The sequence below is a fragment of the Bufo gargarizans genome, chromosome 4, assembly GCF_014858855.1.
Source record: "Bufo gargarizans isolate SCDJY-AF-19 chromosome 4, ASM1485885v1, whole genome shotgun sequence".
Taxonomy (NCBI): Eukaryota; Metazoa; Chordata; class Amphibia; order Anura; family Bufonidae; genus Bufo; species Bufo gargarizans.
The window spans coordinates 416,858,658-416,878,966 of NC_058083.1; the positions used below are offsets into that span (position 1 = coordinate 416,858,658).

General features: G+C 43.0%; 1 long non-coding RNA gene across 1 annotated transcript; it reads right to left on the reverse strand.

Moving 5' to 3' along the window:
- Positions 1–14,436: 14,436 nt before the first annotated feature.
- LOC122934463 lies at positions 14,437–17,066 on the reverse strand. Its single transcript, XR_006388665.1, has 2 exons — positions 15,516–17,066; positions 14,437–15,397 (listed from the first exon to the last, which is right to left on the reverse strand). It is a non-coding gene; the product is annotated as an uncharacterized LOC122934463 (long non-coding RNA).
- Positions 17,067–20,309: the final 3,243 nt, after the last annotated feature.

Genomic DNA, 20,309 nt, shown 5'->3' on the forward strand with positions numbered 1-20,309 from the left:
GTTTTTATGAACAGTGACCTTTCCTTATGATTATACTAGTTTCAGCTGGCTATAAAGAAAATGTGAGATATAATAGATTCTTAAATGCAGAGACAACATTAAATATCTGGAAAAGTTCCTATAAATTGAAAGTGTCTAAAGTGTCTTTAGATCCACATAATGAATTAGCCTTTAAAATGTCAAATGAATAAAGATTTGCCATGGGGTGCACCACCAATGAGGCGAGGTGATGCGATTGCCTCTGCGATTTCCTGTGCGCTCCATCTTTTCTGGGTGCCGCAGCGGCGTCTCGAGGCAGAGGCATGGTCGACAATCTAAATCATACACTTTAGAGCAGCGAGGTACAGGAGGATCAGGCAGAGACGAGGTCAGGATACAGGCTAAGGTCAGAAGCAGGATAACAACACAGGAACTACGAGCTGGTAGCTTCGCTGTGCAAAACTATACAATATTGCTCAGGCATCACAGGAAGGGGAAAGCACCCTTATAAAGGTGGAGCCTGGCCAGGATTGGAGAGAAGGCGGAATCAGGGGCGTGCATGAAACCTTAAAGAAACAGGACACGTCCGGCTCCTACAAGGTGCAACTGAAGCTGTCGCCGCCTGCGACAGTGAGGGAAAGCGGGTCCGGAGCCTGCAGCTGAGAGGAGGAGCCTTGTGTGCAGTTCGACTGAGGTACACAGCAGGATGCGTTGCAAGCTGGCGTCTGCCAACTGCCATTGTTACAGTGTGACTGGCACACGTTCTAAAGTGGCCACTTTGGGGACATATGTTCTACATGGGGCACGAAAAGTTTTTTTTTGTATTGGCACACATCATAAGGGAACATTTTCTGCATTGGCATACATAAGAGGGTATTTTTGTACTGACAAATTATAAGAGAGAATTTTTTTACTGGCACACATTGCAAGGTGGGTATTATGTTACTGGCAAACACTAAAAGGGGTCTTTTTTTGTACTGGCACACATTATAAGGGGAAATTATTTCTTCTGGGGACACTATGGGGGCATTATTACTTCTGAGGGTATATTTCATCTATTTCATTTAATGTTTGTGTGTGTCGTTTAAATATATCGACAGTATCCCCCATAACACTGACCTCTATAGCACCCCGCCCCTTTAACAGTGAACTCCACAGTCCCCCACCCCTTAACATTGACCCCCCCACATTGCCCCACCACTTTAAAATGGGACTTTCACAGCAGCCCATCCCCTTAACTTTGAGTTTCATAGCACCCTACTCCCTTGACGGTGACCTCCTCAGGGGCCCGCCCCCTTAACAGTGACCTTCACAGTGCCCACCCATTTAACAGTGACCTCCACAGCTCACTGCCCCTTTAACAGTAACATCCACAGTGCCCACCTCTTTAACAGTGACCTCCACAGCACCCGCCCCTTTAACAGTGACCTCAAACGTCCCCGTCCCTTTAACAGTGACCTCCACAGTGCCGGCCTCTTTAACAGTTACCTCCACAGTGCAGGCCCCTTTATCAGTGAGCTACACAGCACCCGCCCCTTTAACAGTGACCTCTACAGTGTACGAAAATAGGATCACGTTGCAGATATTCCCGAGGTCCTCTTACACACCATGCGGTTTTACACCATCAGATCCAAGCACGGGTCGAAATGTAAGTATTAATAAAATTCCTCCCCTCATCCAAACCTATAAAAACCAAGGGGTCGCAGAATAGTTAAGCACATTCAAGTATATTTCCCGTAAAAAGTTACACTTGTAATCAGCATATCATAATTTAAAATCTCCACGCTGCCCAACCCGCTGCTTGAGCTTTGTCAGGGGAGTCTACTTAGCCTCAATCACGACTGTTTTTTAATCCCTTTATTAGCCCTCCCTCTCCCAGCATTCCAGCATTTAAAACTTTAGTATCAACCATACATAATACATAAAATCATGCATTAAAAATAAATAAATATAACTATACATCCAAGTCTAAACATCTTTTTTTTTTTTTTTACATTTGCTTTAAACTTATTTTCAAAAAGCTAAATACCTACTTTGTATGAAACCACTACATATTAGATCACATAATCGGACCCATGTAACATAGTAACATAGTAACATAGAATGTGTCGGCAGATAAGATCCATTTGACCCATCTAGTCTGCCCAATATACTAAATACTATGGATAGCCCCTGGCCCTATCTTATATGAAGGATGGCCTTATGCCTATCCCATGCATGCTTAAACTCCTCCACTGTATTTGCAGCTACCACTTCTGCAGGAAGGCTATTCCATGCATCCACTACTCTCTCAGTAAAGTAATACTTCCTGATATTACTTTTAAACGTTTGCCCCTCTAATTTAAAACTATGTCCTCTTGTAGCAGTTTTTCTTCTTTTAAATATTCTCTCCTCTTTTACCTTGTTGATTCCCTTTATGTATTTAAAAGTTTCTATCATATCCCCTCTTACTAATCTTTCTTCCAAGCTATACATGTTAAGGTCCTTTAATCTTTCCTGGTAAGTTTTATCCTGCAATCCATGTACTAGTTTAGTAGCTCTTCTCTGAACTCTCTCCAAAGTATCAATATCCTTCTGGAGATATGGTCTCCAGTACTGAGCACAATACTCCAAATGAGGTCTCACTAGTGCTCTGTAGAGCGGCATGAGCACCTCCCTCTTTCTACTGGTAATTCCTCTCCCTATACACCCAAGCATTCTGCTAGCATTTCCTGCTGCTCTGTGACATTGTCTGCCTACCTTTAAGTCTTCTGAAATAATGATCCCTAAATCCCTTTCCTCAGATACTGAGGTTAGGACTGCATCACTAATTTTATATTCTGCTCTTGGGTTTTTACATCCCAGGTGCATTATCTTGCACTTATCAACATTAAATTTTAGTTGCCAGATTTTTGACCATTCCTCTAGTTTTCCTAAGTCCTTTTCCATTTGGTGTATCCCTCCAGGAACATCAACCCTGTTACAAATCTTTGTGTCATCAGCAAAAAGACACACCTTACCATTGAGGCCTTCTGCAATTTCGCTGATAAAGATATTAAACAATATGGGTCCCAGAACAGATCCCTGAGGTACCCCACTGGTAACAAGACCTTGGTCTGAATATACTCCATTGACTACAACCCTCTGTTGCCTGTCCCTCAGCCACTGCCTAATCCATTCAACAATATGGGAGTCCAAGCCCAAAGACTGCACTTTATTGATAAGCCTTCTATGTGGGACAGTATCAAAAGCCTTACTAAAGTCTAGATAAGCAATGTCTACTGCACCTCCTCCATCTATTATTTTAGTCACCCAATCAAAAAAATCAATAAGATTAGTTTGACATGATCTCCCTGAAGTAAACCCATGCTGTTTTTCATCTTTCAATCCATGGGATTTTAGATGTTCCACAATCCTCTCCTTAAAGGGATTCTGTCACCTCCCCTAAGCCAAAAAACGATTTTAAAGCAGCCATGAAGCACAGCTTACCTGGATTAGGCTGTGCTCTTTTATCTTGAAATCCGTCCAGCAGTTACTGCAAAAAACGACTTTGATTGATATGTAAATGTGTCCTGAAGGTGCCCAGAGGGGCGTTTTTTTCTTCTTAGAGAGCCCAGTACCGCCCCTCTTTCAGTGCCCAGCCCGCCTTCCTTGTACTGTCTAACCGCCGCCTCCAGCCTGCCACAGCCTCTCCTCCCTCTCCTCCCCCTCCCTCACGCCGAACGAACTCTCGCACAGGCGCAGTACCCACTGAGGGCTGCGCCTGTGCGATCATCAGGAGACTGAGGGCGGCAGCTTCATCTTCGTCACTGGGCATGCGCCGAGCCCAGTGACGTCCGATGTTCGCTCTTTCCCTCAGTCAGCCTGGTAGGAAGCGCAGAGGATTGCCGATCGGCTAAATACAATACAGCTTTACTTCATATAATAATACCTAATTTGCCCCAACAAATACTTATTTCTTTCCTGAAGGGAGGGTGGGGAAAGAAATCGCTGGCCGTCTTCACTGTGGCAGGCAGACTGGAGAAAGCGCAGGGTGCAGCAGCCGATCGGCAATCCTCTGCGCTTCCTACCAGGCTGACTGAGGGAAAGAGCGAACATCGGACGTCACTGGGCTCGGCGCATGCCCAGTGACGAAGATGAAGCTGCCGCCCTCAGTCTCCTGATGATCGCACAGGCGCAGCCCTCAGTGGGTACTGCGCCTGTGCGAGAGTTCGTTCGGCGTGAGGGAGGGGGAGGAGAGGGAGGAGAGGCTGTGGCAGGCTGGAGGCGGCGGTTAGACAGTACAAGGAAGGCGGGCTGGGCACTGAAAGAGGGGCGGTACTGGGCTCTCTAAGAAGAAAAAAACGCCCCTCTGGGCACCTTCAGGACACATTTACATATCAATCAAAGTCGTTTTTTGCAGTAACTGCTGGACGGATTTCAAGATAAAAGAGCACAGCCTAATCCAGGTAAGCTGTGCTTCATGGCTGCTTTAAAATCGTTTTTTGGCTTAGGGGAGGTGACAGAATCCCTTTAAGTATGGTTTCCATTAATTTCCCCACTATTGATGTCAGGCTTACTGGCCTATAGTTGCCCGATTCCTCCCTACTACCTTTCTTGTGAATGGGCACAACATTTGTTAATTTCCAATCTTCTGGGATGACTCCTGTTGCCAGTGATTGGTTAAATAAATCTGTTAATGGTTTTGCTAGTTCACCGCTGAGCTCTTTTAATAGCTTTGGGTGTATACCCTGTGACTTATTTGTATTGTGTGACCTTAGTATAATTTGTATTATGTGACCTTATTTTGTATTATGTGACCCAAACCCTAGCTCACATGGCCACAATCACATGGAGACACCAACCACTCATAGATTACCCTGCACACACTAAGATCCTATGACCAGCCTACCTAAAGGATGAAAAAAATCCCAAAACATGTAAGATCAAGGAATACACTGTCTTATGTCACACTCTATAGTTTTAACCCACTAGGCTGCAGAGTCCCTAACCTATACATCCATTCAACTTCTCGTCTATTAATTCGGGCTACAGGGTCACCACCACGTAACGGAGCTTTTACACTTTTTACCCCCATAAATCGCAATCCTCTAGGGTTCTGCTGATGTACCATTTTGAAGTACAAGGACACACTGTGCGTCTCTAAACCTTTTTTATGTTACAGATATGTTCTTGTATCCTAGTTTGTTATATTCCAAGTAGTTCTTCCAATGTACTGGAGGCCACACGGTCACTCCAGTAAGTATACAACACCAGTGTGGTTGCATGAAAGATTGCCTTTTATTTTGAACAAATAGTTCTTACTATTAGAGTATACTGTATTTACTGTCCTCATTCTCTATTTGGGTGCCCTGTTTTTACATGGTAGGCAAAACCCACACCAGCTATATCTGCTCTTAATTTGACAATTAGTTTGTGCCTTCGTGGCAGTGGGTCCCATGCTATGTACCATATTGTTCCACAAATTTTTAGCTTTTTAAAAAAATTATCATAGGTTGATTCGGAATCTCCTTCCCTATTATAGGATCATTTTTCAGAACATTCCAGTGTTTCTTGATAATACTTTTCAGTTAAATCCAAATTTGGGGGGCGTGGCCTGGCTGCTGACCGAGATGGCCGCATGAAAGTGGAGCTCCTGCTCCGCTGCAACGTTTACACAGCTGGCCCTGCTCCAAGAACTCCTGGGTGGAAGATTTAATTGCCTCCTGTCTCCTTTGCCGTCCCCTGCTATTATGGGGAAATCTAAGAGGAATCTTCCCAAGCTCCAAAGCGGATCTGTGGACTCCTTCACCAGAGGCAGAGGGAAAGATGGCGTTGGCCTTATGACTGGGACCCCGACGGTTTCTCCTCTCAGCGCTTCATCGCCTGCACCTGTGGCACACTCTCCGTCCCCACCGGACCCTCCGGGGCTTACTTACCTCCTCCACGTGTCCCAGCCGTCTCTTCCTCCGACCCCTGCCGACATAACAGATCCCGCACATGCGGGTCAAGATGGCACCCGATCTCCCACAGGCAGCACTGGCCTCCTCACATGGCCGCTACTCAGTGACTCTCATCAGCAAACCCTGGGTCCCTCCAATCCCTCTGGACAACAGTTCAGTGACTCTTCCAGCAAACCAGACACTGATGGTCAGTCTGATGACCCTTTTCACAGGCTCTCTACCTCTGATAAATTAGTCACTGAAGACTCTCTTAAAGTGATGTTGCTGGCCCTGAAATTCTCCCTCCACACAGACATGGAGAAACTGCTTAACCCCATACTCCCAAGGATGCAGTCAGCTGAGGGAAAAATTAGCCATATTGAAACAAAAATGAGTGAATTTGCGTCATCCCAAAATGAGCTCATAGATGCACACAATGACATGGCTGACCAGCTTGAGGCCATTAATTTAAAATTAGCAGATATGGAGGATTGCTCTAGACGAAACAACATAAAGTTTAGAGGCATCCCTGAGGAAGTGGCCCCTGAGGAACTGCAATCATACTTGAAAGGCCTCATGAAAATGCTCCTACCGCAGATCCCAGTACCCGACATGATTATTGATCGGGCCCACAGAGTACCAAAACCCCCTCATCTGGGGCCACACATCCCACGTGACACCCTTGCACGTATCCATTTCTTTCACACCAAGGAAGCTCTGATGTCAGCCGCACGGAAAAAGCAACCGCTTCCTGCTCCTTACCAGAAGATCAAGCTCTTCACTGATCTATCAAAATTCACGCTCCGACGGCGCAGAGAGTTAATGCCTATTACTACTGCTCTCCGAGATAATTATGTTCCGTATAAATGGGGTTACCCCCTGAAATTACTCATCCGCAGAAACGGACAAGTTCATGCGATCAAAAACCTCGATGAAGGAAAACAACTCCGCCAACTTTGGTGTATCCCTCTCTCCTTGAAATCCACTGGAAGTGTTCCCCCCACTTTGCATACGTCTCATCCATCCTCTCCAGTGACCTGAGCCGTATACTCTCCTCCTGTCCTCCATCGTTCCTACATAAGGCGGACTATCTGGGATCACTGTGCTCCACCTGATGATAGAACTGCCAAACGATAAGATCTCCACTATTTGGCTACCTTCCTGCAGCTCTTATGGGACCGGTGCGACCTCCTGTCTGCTTCCACTTGTCCTTCTATCTCATCCCTAATCCATTTAGGTGGCGAGTTTCGTTGCCTTGCATATCTTGGCTTTCCTACTTTGTCCTAGCTTTCTCTCCTTTTTCCTCTTTGCTTTAACCCTCACCTCTCCTCTCTTCCCCTGTGTGATTGATGCCGGTCCAGCAGTCTCAGGGGACAACCCGCCCGATTTTGTATAATTGTGTTATATTGTACTAACGTTGCATCTCCGTTGTTCTTCTAGCTTGCAGGTTATCTCTTTCGCAAAGTTATGGGTCTCAAGATTATGAGCCTCAATGTCAAAGGCCTCAATTGCCCCCAGAAGCGACCATATCTCTGGTCTGAAGCTTTGACTTCCCACGCTGATGTGCTGTGTGTGCAGGAGTCCCACCTACTCCAGGCTGACGCCTTTCGAATACACCACCGCCTCTTTCCGAACATCTTCCACTCGCACTTCACCAGGAAAAATGAGGTACTTTCATTGCAGTTAAAAACACAGTAGCGTTTACCCCAATTACCTCCAAAATGGTCCCTTCTGGCCGTTATGTCATACTTGTTTGCTCCATAAATAAGGTAGTGTACACTCTTGTCAATCTGTACACCCCTAACTCACACCAATTAGCATTCTTACACAAAGTAATGCGACAGGTTAACTAACTTAAGCGAGGTACGTTGATTCTCTGCGGGGACTTTAATTCTGTCCTCCAATCTGCCCTCGACTCTACCTCCTCTTCCCGCAGGGCGGACACAGGAAGTGCCTCCTTTTTACATGCAGAGGGATTGATTGATATATGGAGAGCCCATCACAGTCTGGAGAGAGATTACACCTTTTTCTTCGCTTCACATCTCTCGTACTCTCGGATAGACCTATTCCTGGTTGACCACACCTCTCTGCTCCATACCCTCTCCACGGAAATAGGCCTCATAACGTGGTCTGACCATGCCCCAATCACGAACACTTTAGATGAACAATTTCAATCTCATAGGGCACCAGTGTGGAGAAACAACACCTTTCTCTTTAACAACCCTAAACATACTGCGGAACTATCTGCTCACCTACGCAAATTCTTTCAATTCAATGTTGGCTCCGTCTCGAACAACTTTGTGTTATGACAAACCCATAAGGCTTTTATGAGGGGTTCCCTGATTAAGTTAAACATCAACTTGAAGAAGCAGAGAGAGAGGGAGATAATGTTGACCTTGAAAGAGATTGCTGATCTGGAGAGTATTAATAAGACCTCTCCTACATCACAGGGCTCCAACTCCCTCCGGATTGCGCAAAATAAACTGAGTGCTCTACTCCTTCAAAACTACCACAAGTCCCTCCTTAGAATGAAATTCAAATTCTATTCCCAAGGAAACAAAGCGGGACGTCTCCTGTCCCAGCAGATTAAAAAGCAACAGTCCAAATCAAGAATTCCGTATTTGCTCCACTCGGTTACAAAAGCAAATTTGCTGGACCCCAGAGACATCGCTAACCAATTTAAACTATACTATCAATCCCTATATAACTTAAAAGACCATACCCCCCTTCCACAGGACTACCCGGGCCCTAGTGGACGAATTTCTCTCCAAAGCTTCTCTGCCCGTCCTAACTGTTTCACAGCTCCAGTCCCTTAATGCCCCTATCTCCTCTCAGGAACTGAATAAAGTAATCTCGTCGCTGCCGCTGGGAAAGTCCCCAGGCCCTGACGGCCTCTCAAATGAATACTTTCATCATTTCCTGCCTGACCTCCTTCCCCACCTACTAGAACTTTTCAACCACGTCATGGAGGGTAACCCCTTCCCTCCAGATATGCTTGAGGCACTAGTGGTCACTATACCCAAGCCAGGTAAGACACCTGATGTACCCCAAAATTTTAGGCCGATCTCATTGTTAAATTCTGATATCAAAATTTTTGCCAAGCTCATTGCAAGCAGGCTCTCCCCTTTGCTCCCTTTCCTGATCCACTCAGACCAGACTGTCTTTGTGGCAGGTAGACAGGCTTCTGATAACACCAGGCGCATTGTAGACCTGTTCAATTTTGCAGAAGTGCATACCCTCCCTATGCTTGTAGTGACCCTGGACGCTGAAAAAGCGTTTGATCGTTTACATTGGAATTATGCTTTTTCTACTCTCAAATGGATGGGGTTTTTGGAACAGATAATCCACGCTATTAACAGCTTGTACTCCCATCCCTCGGCGAAATTGTGGATCAATGGAACCCTCTCGGACCCCTTCACAATAACTAATGGATCCAGGCAGGGATGTTCCCTATCCCCGCTCCTATGTATCCTTGCGTTAGAGCCTCTGGCACAACATATTAGAGCCTTGCCCACCATTTCCGGGATTGTGGTCGGCGACAGATCCCACACTATTACCCTTTACGCTGACTACATCATTCTCACTCTGACAAATCCCTTGCAATCCCTTACAGCCTCACTTGATGTAATCTCTCATTATGGATCCCTTTCATATTACAAGATTAACAGTTCAAAATCGCAGGCCCTTCCTATCAACATTCCGCCCTCTGATCAAGCCACTTTAAAAGCCTCTCATGACCTTGATTGGCAGTGTTCAGAGATTCCCTATTTAGGAGTTAAAATCACCTCGTCCTGTTCTCTATTTTATACGCGGAACTACATTCCTCTTCTTACCACCATGTCCACGGACTTCGCAAGCTTTTTCATGCAGAAGGTCTCTTGGGTGGGTAGGATAGCATCTTTCTAGATGATGACTCTACCGAAACGTATTTACATCTTTCGGGCCCTCCCAATCCCGACCCCTGCCGCATTTTTCCAAAAAGCTCAGGCTCTACTGGGCAAATATATCTGGGGAAATTCTAAACCTAGAGTGGCTCGAGAACTCCTGACCAGAAAGAAACACGCCGGCGGGGCGGGCCTCCCTGACATTAAAGATTATTTTGTAGCGATAGGCCTTTCCTTTACTAGGGAATGGTGGGCTTCAGACAACGAAAAAGCGTGGCAGCAGATTGAATCTCATGCACTGAAACAGGTTCCTGTTAGAGATTACCTGATTCATCTGTTATGGGGCCCTGCCTCCCCAAAACATCCTTTCCTTACAATATCACATGCTAGTACCCTCTGGACCAACATTCATCGCACATCGAAAGACACGTCCACTCAATTGTTTAAAATCGCTTCCACTCACGCAATCGAACTGTCTATACTCGACATTAACATAGCGTCATGGCGAGATAGAGGGATTGACACTATTTCCCAATTGATAGAAGACCGTTCCCTTCTTCCCTTTGCCACTCTTCAAAGCACCTTCGCTCTACCTCATTCTGAATTCTATACATATCTGAGACTCCGTCACTTCCTTTCGAATATCTTACAATCTCCCCCCAGATCAACTCGTTCATCTTGTGACTATTTCAATTCCCCTCCCTTTTCAAGCGGCATTCCACAAGACACCTGTATGATCTCCTGGGGGATAAGGCTACCTTCATTAAGTCCCCCCCCCCCCATCCATAGATGGGAAAGGGAACTAAAGAAGACTTTTCCTGCTGAATCCTGGACTGCAGCTATAGGATTCATTGTGTCAAATTTTAAATGTGTTCTCACTATGAAGCAGGTCTAAAAACCATTCTCCACTGGTACTTTACCCCCCAGAGACTTCATATAATCTACCCTTCCACTTCCCCCTATTGTTGGAGGGGATGTGGCGGAGGTGGATCCTTGCTCCATATCCTCTGGACATGCCCTACCCTCACTGAATACTGGAAGAACATCTTCCAACTTGTCTCTACCCTAGTGGGCCGCAAAGTGGACCTTTGCCCAGAGTTAGCCTTGCTGTTTCTAGGTATTCATGAAATCCCTCCTCCCCATAGACACATTACTGGCCATGTTCTGCTCAGCACCAAATTGGTCATTACCAGACACTGGAAAAATCTGGCCCCTTCTTCTGTTTCCGAAGTCATACAAGAGATTAATCAGACTTGCAGATACGAACATTCCTTACCCTCATCAATTATTCCCATCAAATTTGGACAGGCGGTCTGGAGTGAGTGGACCCATAGCACTTTTTACTTCTCCTGATGTATGTTCCCTTGGCTGCCCGTTGGGACGACTAGGAGGCAATTAGGAGGGCCTCAGGTCCTTTTCCCCCTTGTTCTTCCCCCATTCTTCTCCTTTTCTTCTGCTTCTCACTTCCTTCTCTTTAGGTGTCACTGTACCCTGTTTTTTTCTGTGGCCTTCCACAGCTCCTGTTTATTATTTGTCTCGTTCGTCGGTCACCAAATTAGTGACTGCTTTGTTTACCATGTATGTTTGAAACTGCTTCACAACAGTGCTAGGTAGGCAGCATCTACGCAGATGCCCTAGTGCTATACCTGCATTATAATCAACCTGTGCTACTTCTGTGTCCAATATGTTTGTTGTTCCATTAGCTGACGCTATTACTCAACTTGTGGCTGCGCCCACTGTTTTGCTAACTTTATTCATATATATCATGTGGCTGCATCCACACTTTGTTACTTCCTTATCTTTTGTTTCACAGTGCTGATAAAATAAAAAATTATTGAAACTAAATCCAAATTTGGATTTAAAGTGAACTTGACCCACATCACTATACTAGGATCTGCAGCGCAAAAAGTCCAGGCAACGTATCAGAGACCTTTTATTCAGTGACCTCCACAGTGCTCACCCCTTTAACAGTGAACTCCACAGTGCTTGCATCTATAACAGTGACATCCACAGTGCCTGCCTCTTTAAAAGTGACCTTCACTGTGTCTGCCCATTTAACAGTGACCTCCACAGTGCTCTGCGCTTTAATGCTAAGGCTACACGACCACATGTGTTGCTCGACATTTTGTCTCAAGAACTTTTATAATGATAGGCTATGGTGCCGCACTGCGACATGCTGCGACTGCGACACAGTCGCAAAAAATACATCCAAGATGGATGCATGTAGCAGCATAGTTGTGCCCTATGTGTCGTGCAACTTGTCATCCTGTAGCCCTAGCCTAAAGCTGACCTACAGCAGTGAAGAAAAATGACTGGGTTGTTATAGAAACCTGGAGTAAAACTGTGTGTATGGCAGTTGGGATTTGAAGAGAAACACTTGCAGGCTTCGCAGACACCTGATGTACCTGTGTGCCAAATTCGGTGAAGATCGATTCAGTCATTTGGGCGTGCATAAAGAACAGACAGACAGACGTCCAGGCAGACAGAGACAGAAACTTTTATATATATATATATATATATATATATATATACACACAGTACAGACCAAAAGTTTGGACACACCTTCTCATTCAAAGAGTTTTCTTTATTTTCATGACTATGGAAATTGTAGATTCACACTGAAGGCATCAAAACTATGACTTAACACATGTGGAATTATATACATAACAAAAAGTGTGAAACAACTGAAAATATGTCATATTTTAGGTTCTTCAAAGTAGCCACCTTTTGCTTTGATTACTGCTTTGCACACTCTTGGCATTCTCTTGATGAGCTTTAAGAAGTAGTCACCTTTAATGCTTTTCACTTCACAGGTGTGCCCTGTCAGGTTTAATAAGTGGGATTTCTTGCCTTGTAAATGGGGTTGGGACCATCAGTTGCGTTGTGGAGAAGTCAGGTGGATACACAGCTGATAGTCCTACTGAATAGACTGTTAGAATTTGTATTATGGTAAGAAAAAAGCAGCTAAGTAAAGAAAAACGAGTGGCCATCATTACTTTAAGAAATGAAGGTCAGTCAGTCCGAAAAATTGGGAAAACTTTGAGTGTCCCCAAGTGCAGTCACAAAAACCATCAAGCGCTACAAAGAAACTGGCTCACATGCGGACCGCCCCAGGAAAGGAAGACCAAGAGTCACCTCTGCTGCAGGATAAGTTCATCCAAATCACCAGCTTCAGAAATCGCAGGTTAACAGCAGCTCAGATTAGAGACCAGGTCAATGCCACACAGAATTCTAGCAGCAGACACATCTCTAGAACAACTGTTAAGAGGAGACTGTGTGCATCAGGCCTTCATGGTAGAACATCTGCTAGGAAACCACTGCTAAGGACAGACAACAAGCAGAAGAGACTTGTTTGGGCTGAAGAACACAAGGAATGGACATTAGACCAATGGAAATCTGTGCTTTGGTCTGATAAGTCCAAATTTGAGATCTTTGGTTCCAACCACCGTGTCTTTGTGCGACGCAGAAAAGGTGAACGGATGGACTCTACATGCCTGGGTCCCACCGTGAAGCATGGAGGAGGAGGTCTGATGGTGTGGGGGTGCTTTCCTGGTGACACTGTTGGGGATTTATTCAAAATTGAAGGCATACTGAACCAACATGGCTACCACAGCATCTTGCAGCGGCATGCTATTCCATCTGGTTTGCGTTTAGTTGGACCATCATTTATTTTTCAACAGGGCAATGACCCCAAACACACCTCCAGGCTGTGTAAGGGCTATTTGAGCATGAAGGAGAGTGATGGCGTGCTGCGCCAGATGACCTGGCCTCCACAGTCACCGGACCTGAACCCAATCGAGATGGTTTGGGGTGAGCTGGACCGCAGAGTGAAGGAAAAAGGGCCAACAAGTGCTAAGCATCTCTGGGAACTCCTTCAAGACCATTTCAGGTGACTACCTCTTGAAGCTCATCAAGAGAATGCCAAGAGAATGTGCAAAGCAGTAATCAAAGCAAAAGGTGGCTACTTTGAAGAACCTAGAATATGACATATTTTCAGTTGTTTCACACTTTTTTGTTATGTATAGAATTCCACATGTGTTAATTCATAGTTTTGATGCCTTCAGTGTGAATCTACAATTTTCATAGTCATGAAAATAAAGAAAACTCTTTGAATGAGAAGGTGTGTCCAAACTTTTGGTCTGTACTGTATATAGATACAGAGCTGCTGGGCCCACAGCATGAATATATATATTGGTCGGCTATTTTTGTATATACCATTTGTGATTGGATTATTGCTACATTACATTGTGCGTATATATATTGTATTTTGTATTTTTTACATTAAATATTTTAAATATATTACTTGAGGCAGTTACTCTTTCATTCTGTACCTATTTTGTTTTCCACTATTTTATTTATCTTTTGGCATCAGACAAGTGGGAGACCTCCGGGTATATTTATAGGTAGATTTGAGTTTTTAATACATTTTCCTTGTCTTTTTTTTTTTTATTTTTTGCCATTTTTAATTGGGTGAGCCATCTACTGTTTAAAGGATCTGTATATTTTTTTAGTTATTTCTGTTGTCTTTCAAAATATCTGTATAAACTTCAAAACTGTCAGGGCCTGTGTGCTCTCTATTACTTTTCTTTACATAATTATAAGCATGTGAAAGGGAATTTTAATGATTTTTTTATTATATAAAAAGAGAAAATAAAAAAATGAAGTCACTGAGATTTAAAGAAATGTGTATTTATTTCAAATTATAACAATTTTCAGTTTAGAACAAGCTATACATCACATCATCTAAATGAAAAAAAGCTTCACACATTAACTGTATTTCAGTATTACAGTGAAAGGCACATGCGATATAGTAAAAGGCACTATCTCCCCATGACCTTATCAAATACCACACTCTGCTCTTTTATACAACAGCACGACATGACTATGTGTTCTGAATATGTTGAAGCTTATAGAAACAAACATCAAATGACACATAAAAAAAAAACAATAAATAAATATGTACATGGAAGGCCTTACTAGCCACAGTGCACTATGGCTAACACAAAACAGTATAGCAATAACTGACTAAAGAATAATTACACTGTACAGTAAGGAATGAATACACGTCAGTGTGGAAGCTGAAAACGAACTGACTAGTACTAATCTTTACACTATTAAAAAATAACAGGCATTAATAGATTAATATTCTACTACATGGTAGTAAAAAGGAAACAACACAATAAAATAAAAGTGTAGCAACATATACAAGTATGGTTGACCCTTTTACTGTAATTTCATACATCTACTTCTTTTTCATAATTAACTGCATAATCTCTTAAAATATGACTATTAGGCACATATTGACACAAATGAGTAAGGTTTTTGTATATTATCCTTTAGTAGGGAAATATTTCACATTATAACTCTTGTGCTTAACACTTAAAGGGTTTGTCCCATCCGCAGGATAGGGGATAAGTGTTTGATCGGCAGAGGTCCAACCACAGGGGTGCCCGATAATCACTGGAATGGAGTAGTGGACAGGCATGTGTGCTGCTACTTTTCTATTCAACTACATGGAGCTGCCAGAGATAACCAAACACCTGTACTCATCTCTTTCCAGCAGTCCCACAGACTTGAATGGAGTAGAAGCACACACACAATGTCCACTACTCCAGTGTTTCCCAACCAGTGTGCCTCCAGCTGTTGCAAAACTACAACTCCCAGCATGCCTGGACAGCCTTTGGCTGTGCAGGCATGCTGGGAGTTGTAGTTTTGCAACAGCTGGAGGCACACTGGTTGGGAAACACTGCACTACTCCATTCAAACTGGGGCACATAAGCCCTGTTGTATTAATCAGTGGGAGTCCCAGCAGTTGGACTGCAGCAGATCAGACACGTATTCCTTGTTTTTTGGAAACTTGGTACGTTGTAATGTGATAACCCCTTTAAGATTTTACAAAATTAAATTTAAATGTTCAGGTGGGAATAAACTCAATTTTCAACCTGCTTTCCCCATGTTACCATAATTATATATGTCCATTCCTTGCACTGGGAAAATTTGTAAAGTAATCAGAAAATCACTTTAATATGGACATAGAGGACAGTACCTCATTTCTAAACATCTCACCACCCTTTGAAGGTATAAGCATGCTCACTGATTTTACTTTCATAGACAGGTCACTGAGACCAGAGCAGCATTGTAATGGCAGTGGCAGGGGATCAGTGAGGTGAGTAATGGGTATTTGTTATTTTTAACCCTATTTTTCTTACAAAAATAAAACAAAAAATATTCTGGAATGTTATTGACCTCAACTTCACTGTTTCATTAATTCTGATGGATTCATTTACTAAAGCCATCTAAAATCCTAAACTCATGACAGTCATGCACCACCCCTCACATTATAAATGTTAATACACTACAGGAGGGAGGTGGAGTATGACACTAAGACCTTCCACTAAAATCACTAAAAGAGGGGCTAGCCCAGGAACAGTACTAAAATTGTTGATTTAGTGTGCTTAATAAAGATTTGACATCAAAAGTAGGGGAATGGCCAGGAATACAGGCAAAAAAAAGTCTGTAGGTAAGAAGTGAAATGCACATGGGGTCTTAATGAAATTGTTCCCAGTCACTAATCAGTAATAACTTATATTAATTTGGCATTTATCACAAATAAAAATTATGATGAAATTAAGAAATAAATTGTTTTATGGTGTCATATAAAATAAATTTATTTTAGAAAAAAAGAAAAAGAAATAGTTAACTTTAAGGCCCAAACTTGCATACTTCTTTAGAGCAGGTATCCTCAAACTGCGGCCCTCCAGCTGTTGCAAAACTGCAACTCCCAGCATGCCTGAACAGCCTACAGGTATCAGCCTACAGCAGGGCATTATGGGAGTTGTAGTTTTACAACAGCTTGAGGGCCGCAGTTTGAGGATGCCTGCTTTAGAGGGTTGTCTCAACAAGATAAACTCTTTTAAAACAGGAGTTGGTCTAGATCATCAGTGAGCCAGGTTCATAAGTTGTTGCTGGTCATACATTTCCCCTGAAGCAGCCAGCAGGGATAAATACAGTGTTAAATTCGGGTGATACAAATGAATGGTTAGCTATGTCACACATGGATAGCTCAGGTCTGTAAGAGCTGTTCTTTTTTAGTGGTACTCTGAAATGGCTACTACAATGAGGTGCCTAACAAGTCTTTATGACAACCCCATGAGACAACCCTTTCAGAACAATTAATATTGACTGATTTACCATTTTAATTACTAGCTGAAGGACCTGGCTTCGCTCGGTTATATTTAATCTACAGGGTGGGCCATTTATATGGATACACCTTAATAAAATGGGAATGGTTGGTGATATTAACTTCTTGTTTGTGGCACATTAGTATATGTGAGGGGGGAAACTTTTCAAGATGGGTGGTGACCATGACGGCCATTTTGAAGTCGGCCATTTTGAATCCAACTTTAGTTTTTTCAATAGGAAAGTTTGATGTGACACATTAAACTTATTTGGAATTTCACAAGAAAAACAAATGTGTGCTTGGTTTTATCGTAACTTTATTTTTTCATGAGTTATTTACAAGTTTCTGACCACTTATAAAATGTGTTCAATGTGCTGCCCATTGTGTTGGATTGTCAATGCAACCCTCTTCTCCCACTCTTCACACACTGATAGCAACACCGCAGGAGAAATGCTGTGAAGATACGAGATGTGCAGCACTTAAAACTACGGATACTGGAAGCCAGTGCTAGTATTTCTCCTGCGGTGTTGCTATCAGTGTGTGAAGAGTGGGAGAAGAGGGTTGCATTGACAATCCAACACAATGGGCAGCACATTGAACACATTTTATAAGTGGTCAGAAACTTGTAAATAACTCATGAAAGAATAAAGTTATGTTAAAACCAACCACACCATTGTTTTTCTTGTGAAATTCCCAATAAGTTTGATGTGTCACATGACCCTCTTCCTATTGAAAAAACAAAAGTTGGATTCAAAATGGCCAACTTCAAAATGGCCGCCATGGTCACCACCCATCTTGAAAAGTTTCCCCCTCACATATACTAATTTACCACAAACAGGAAGTTAATATCACAAACCATTCCTATTTTATTAGGTGTATCCATATAAATGGCCCACCCTGTATTTCATTTCATGACTGTGTGTGTCGTTAAAAGATATCGACACTATCCACTATAACAGTGACATCTACAGCACCCTGCCCCCTTAACAGTGACCCCCACAGTGCCCATCCCTTAAAATTGGACCTTCACAGCAGCCCACCCCCTTAACTTTGACCTTTACAGCAGCCTTCCCCTTTAACAGTGAGTTTCACAGCACACCACCCCCTTGACAGTGACCTCCACAGGATCTCCCCCCTAAACAGTGGCCTTTACAGCAATCTGCCCCTTAACATTGACCTCCATTGCGGACCATCCCCTTAACTGTGACCTCCACAGCAGCCTGCCCCTAGGGTGGCCAGAGGTCTAGTTTTAGACCAGACAGTCTGGCTTTCAGAATTCCTATTCTCTGTCTGGTGCAGAGCAAGGATGTCCTTTTGAACAGCTCACTCTCAGACAGCAGCACTGTGCTGTCTGAGTGTGAGCTGCAGGAAGAATGTCACCGTCCCTCCCACTCCTGCAGCTGACAGAAGTTGATTTTTAACTTCATTTTTTCAATCCCTGTTGGCTGAGGAGTGGGAACAGGTGAGGCCTAACAAGATCGGGGCGTGGCTTAGCGTGACCTAGAAGTTGATTTTTAACTTTATTTTTTCAATCCCGTCGGCTAAGGCTCCATTCACACGTCCGTAATAATAGGTCCACATCTGTTCCGCAAATTGCGGAACAGGTGGGGATCCATTCATTCTCTATTGGGACAGAATGGAAGCGGACAGCACAGAGAGTGCTGTCCGCATCTGCATATCCAGAGCGTGCCGCAAATCTTCCTGTCCGCGGCTCTGGAAAAAAAAAGAACATGTCCTATTCTTGTCCGCAATTGCGGACAAGAATAGGCAGTTCTATCGGGGTGCAGGACGGGTGTATTGCGGATCCGCAATACACTACAGATGTGTGAATGGACCCTAAGGAGTGGGATGGGGTGTGGCCTAAACCATATCAGGGGTGTGGCTAGGTGGGACCTGGGGGCGGAGATTTAAGTTTGTCTTTTGAGGGTGGACACATTGTGGCAGGGAGCGTGTCTGGGCTCCTTCCTACAAGAGTGACTCCCCTCTGGGCACCTTACTGGCTCATTTGCATTTCAAATAAACTGGATATTCAGAGGATAAAAACATCTATTGCTGGAACAAAGGCACATCTTGAAATAAGGTACTAAATGTTATTAGGCCATGGCTTTACTTCATTAGCGATTATCATGGTGACAGATTTCCTTTAAAGCTGACCTACAGCAGTGAAAATAAATGGCTGGGTTGTTTTGGAAACCTGGAGTAAAATTGTGTATGTGGAGACTGGAGGACCTGCGAGCTTCTATTGGCTGATAAGGGTCACGTGACCAAGCTTCTATTGGCTAATGCATTTTTTGGGAATATATCAGGAACGGTACGTCATAGAGAGCTGAGATCCGGTCTAAAACCTTCCCGGACACCTGATGTACCTGTGTGCCAAATTTTGTGATTGTAAATGCGACAATGCGGATTCCTTTAGCGGACATACACACACACATACACTCAGCTTTATATATTAGATGAACTGCATAAGATAGTAGCAAAGACCCAATCTTATTTTCAATTATAGTTCATGCCAAAAGTCATCAGGTTTCATGTATTTGTACAAGCTTCACCAAAATTGTAGAAAAAAACTTTTTAGTTAAAATGTATGTAAATTTATAAAATCTTAATGTAACAGTGGTGAAGTTGTAAATTTTTTAGCAAACATCACCTGTTCAGGTTATTGTTTCCATTTTAAAAGTGATCATGAAACATTGGATTAAAACAAAAATCAGCTATGAGTGAAATAATAGTACATGTATCTATCAAAGTGCATAAGAAGCTTAAACTGTATAACCACATAGCTCGTCACAGTTCTGTAACACAGAAATATTTAAATAAATATAAGGAAAGAACACTTAAAAATATCTGGAGGAATTCCTGACCATGAAGAGCATAAGATCTGAGCAATAGTAAGTTCAACGATATATAATGCTTTTTTAAAATAACAGCATTAAAGTTATCCTTTATATATGTAATTTCATTAGTGTTTGAAAGTATCAGCTGTAATATCAAAAATAGGAAGTAGTTAAATCTGTGTATTTTGGCTTTACATTATTTTGTACTGTAATTATACAATTTCAGATAAAGCTTAGTCACTTCTGTATTCTGATTCCACTGTAATGAAAATTAAATTACAAATTGAATGAAAGTAAAAAAACTGACTTTTTCAAGGTCATGTTACAGAAAAAATGCAATTCGCCCTTAGGCTGAGGCTACATGTGTCACGCAACAAGAAAATTGCATGACATTGCATCTAATGATTGTCAATGGTGCCACAGTATGACATGCGACATGCCGCGACTTTGACCTAACAATCGCAGAAAATACAATACAGTTGATTTTTTGGTCGAAAGTTGCATGTGAAATGTAACTTGTCTGTGACTT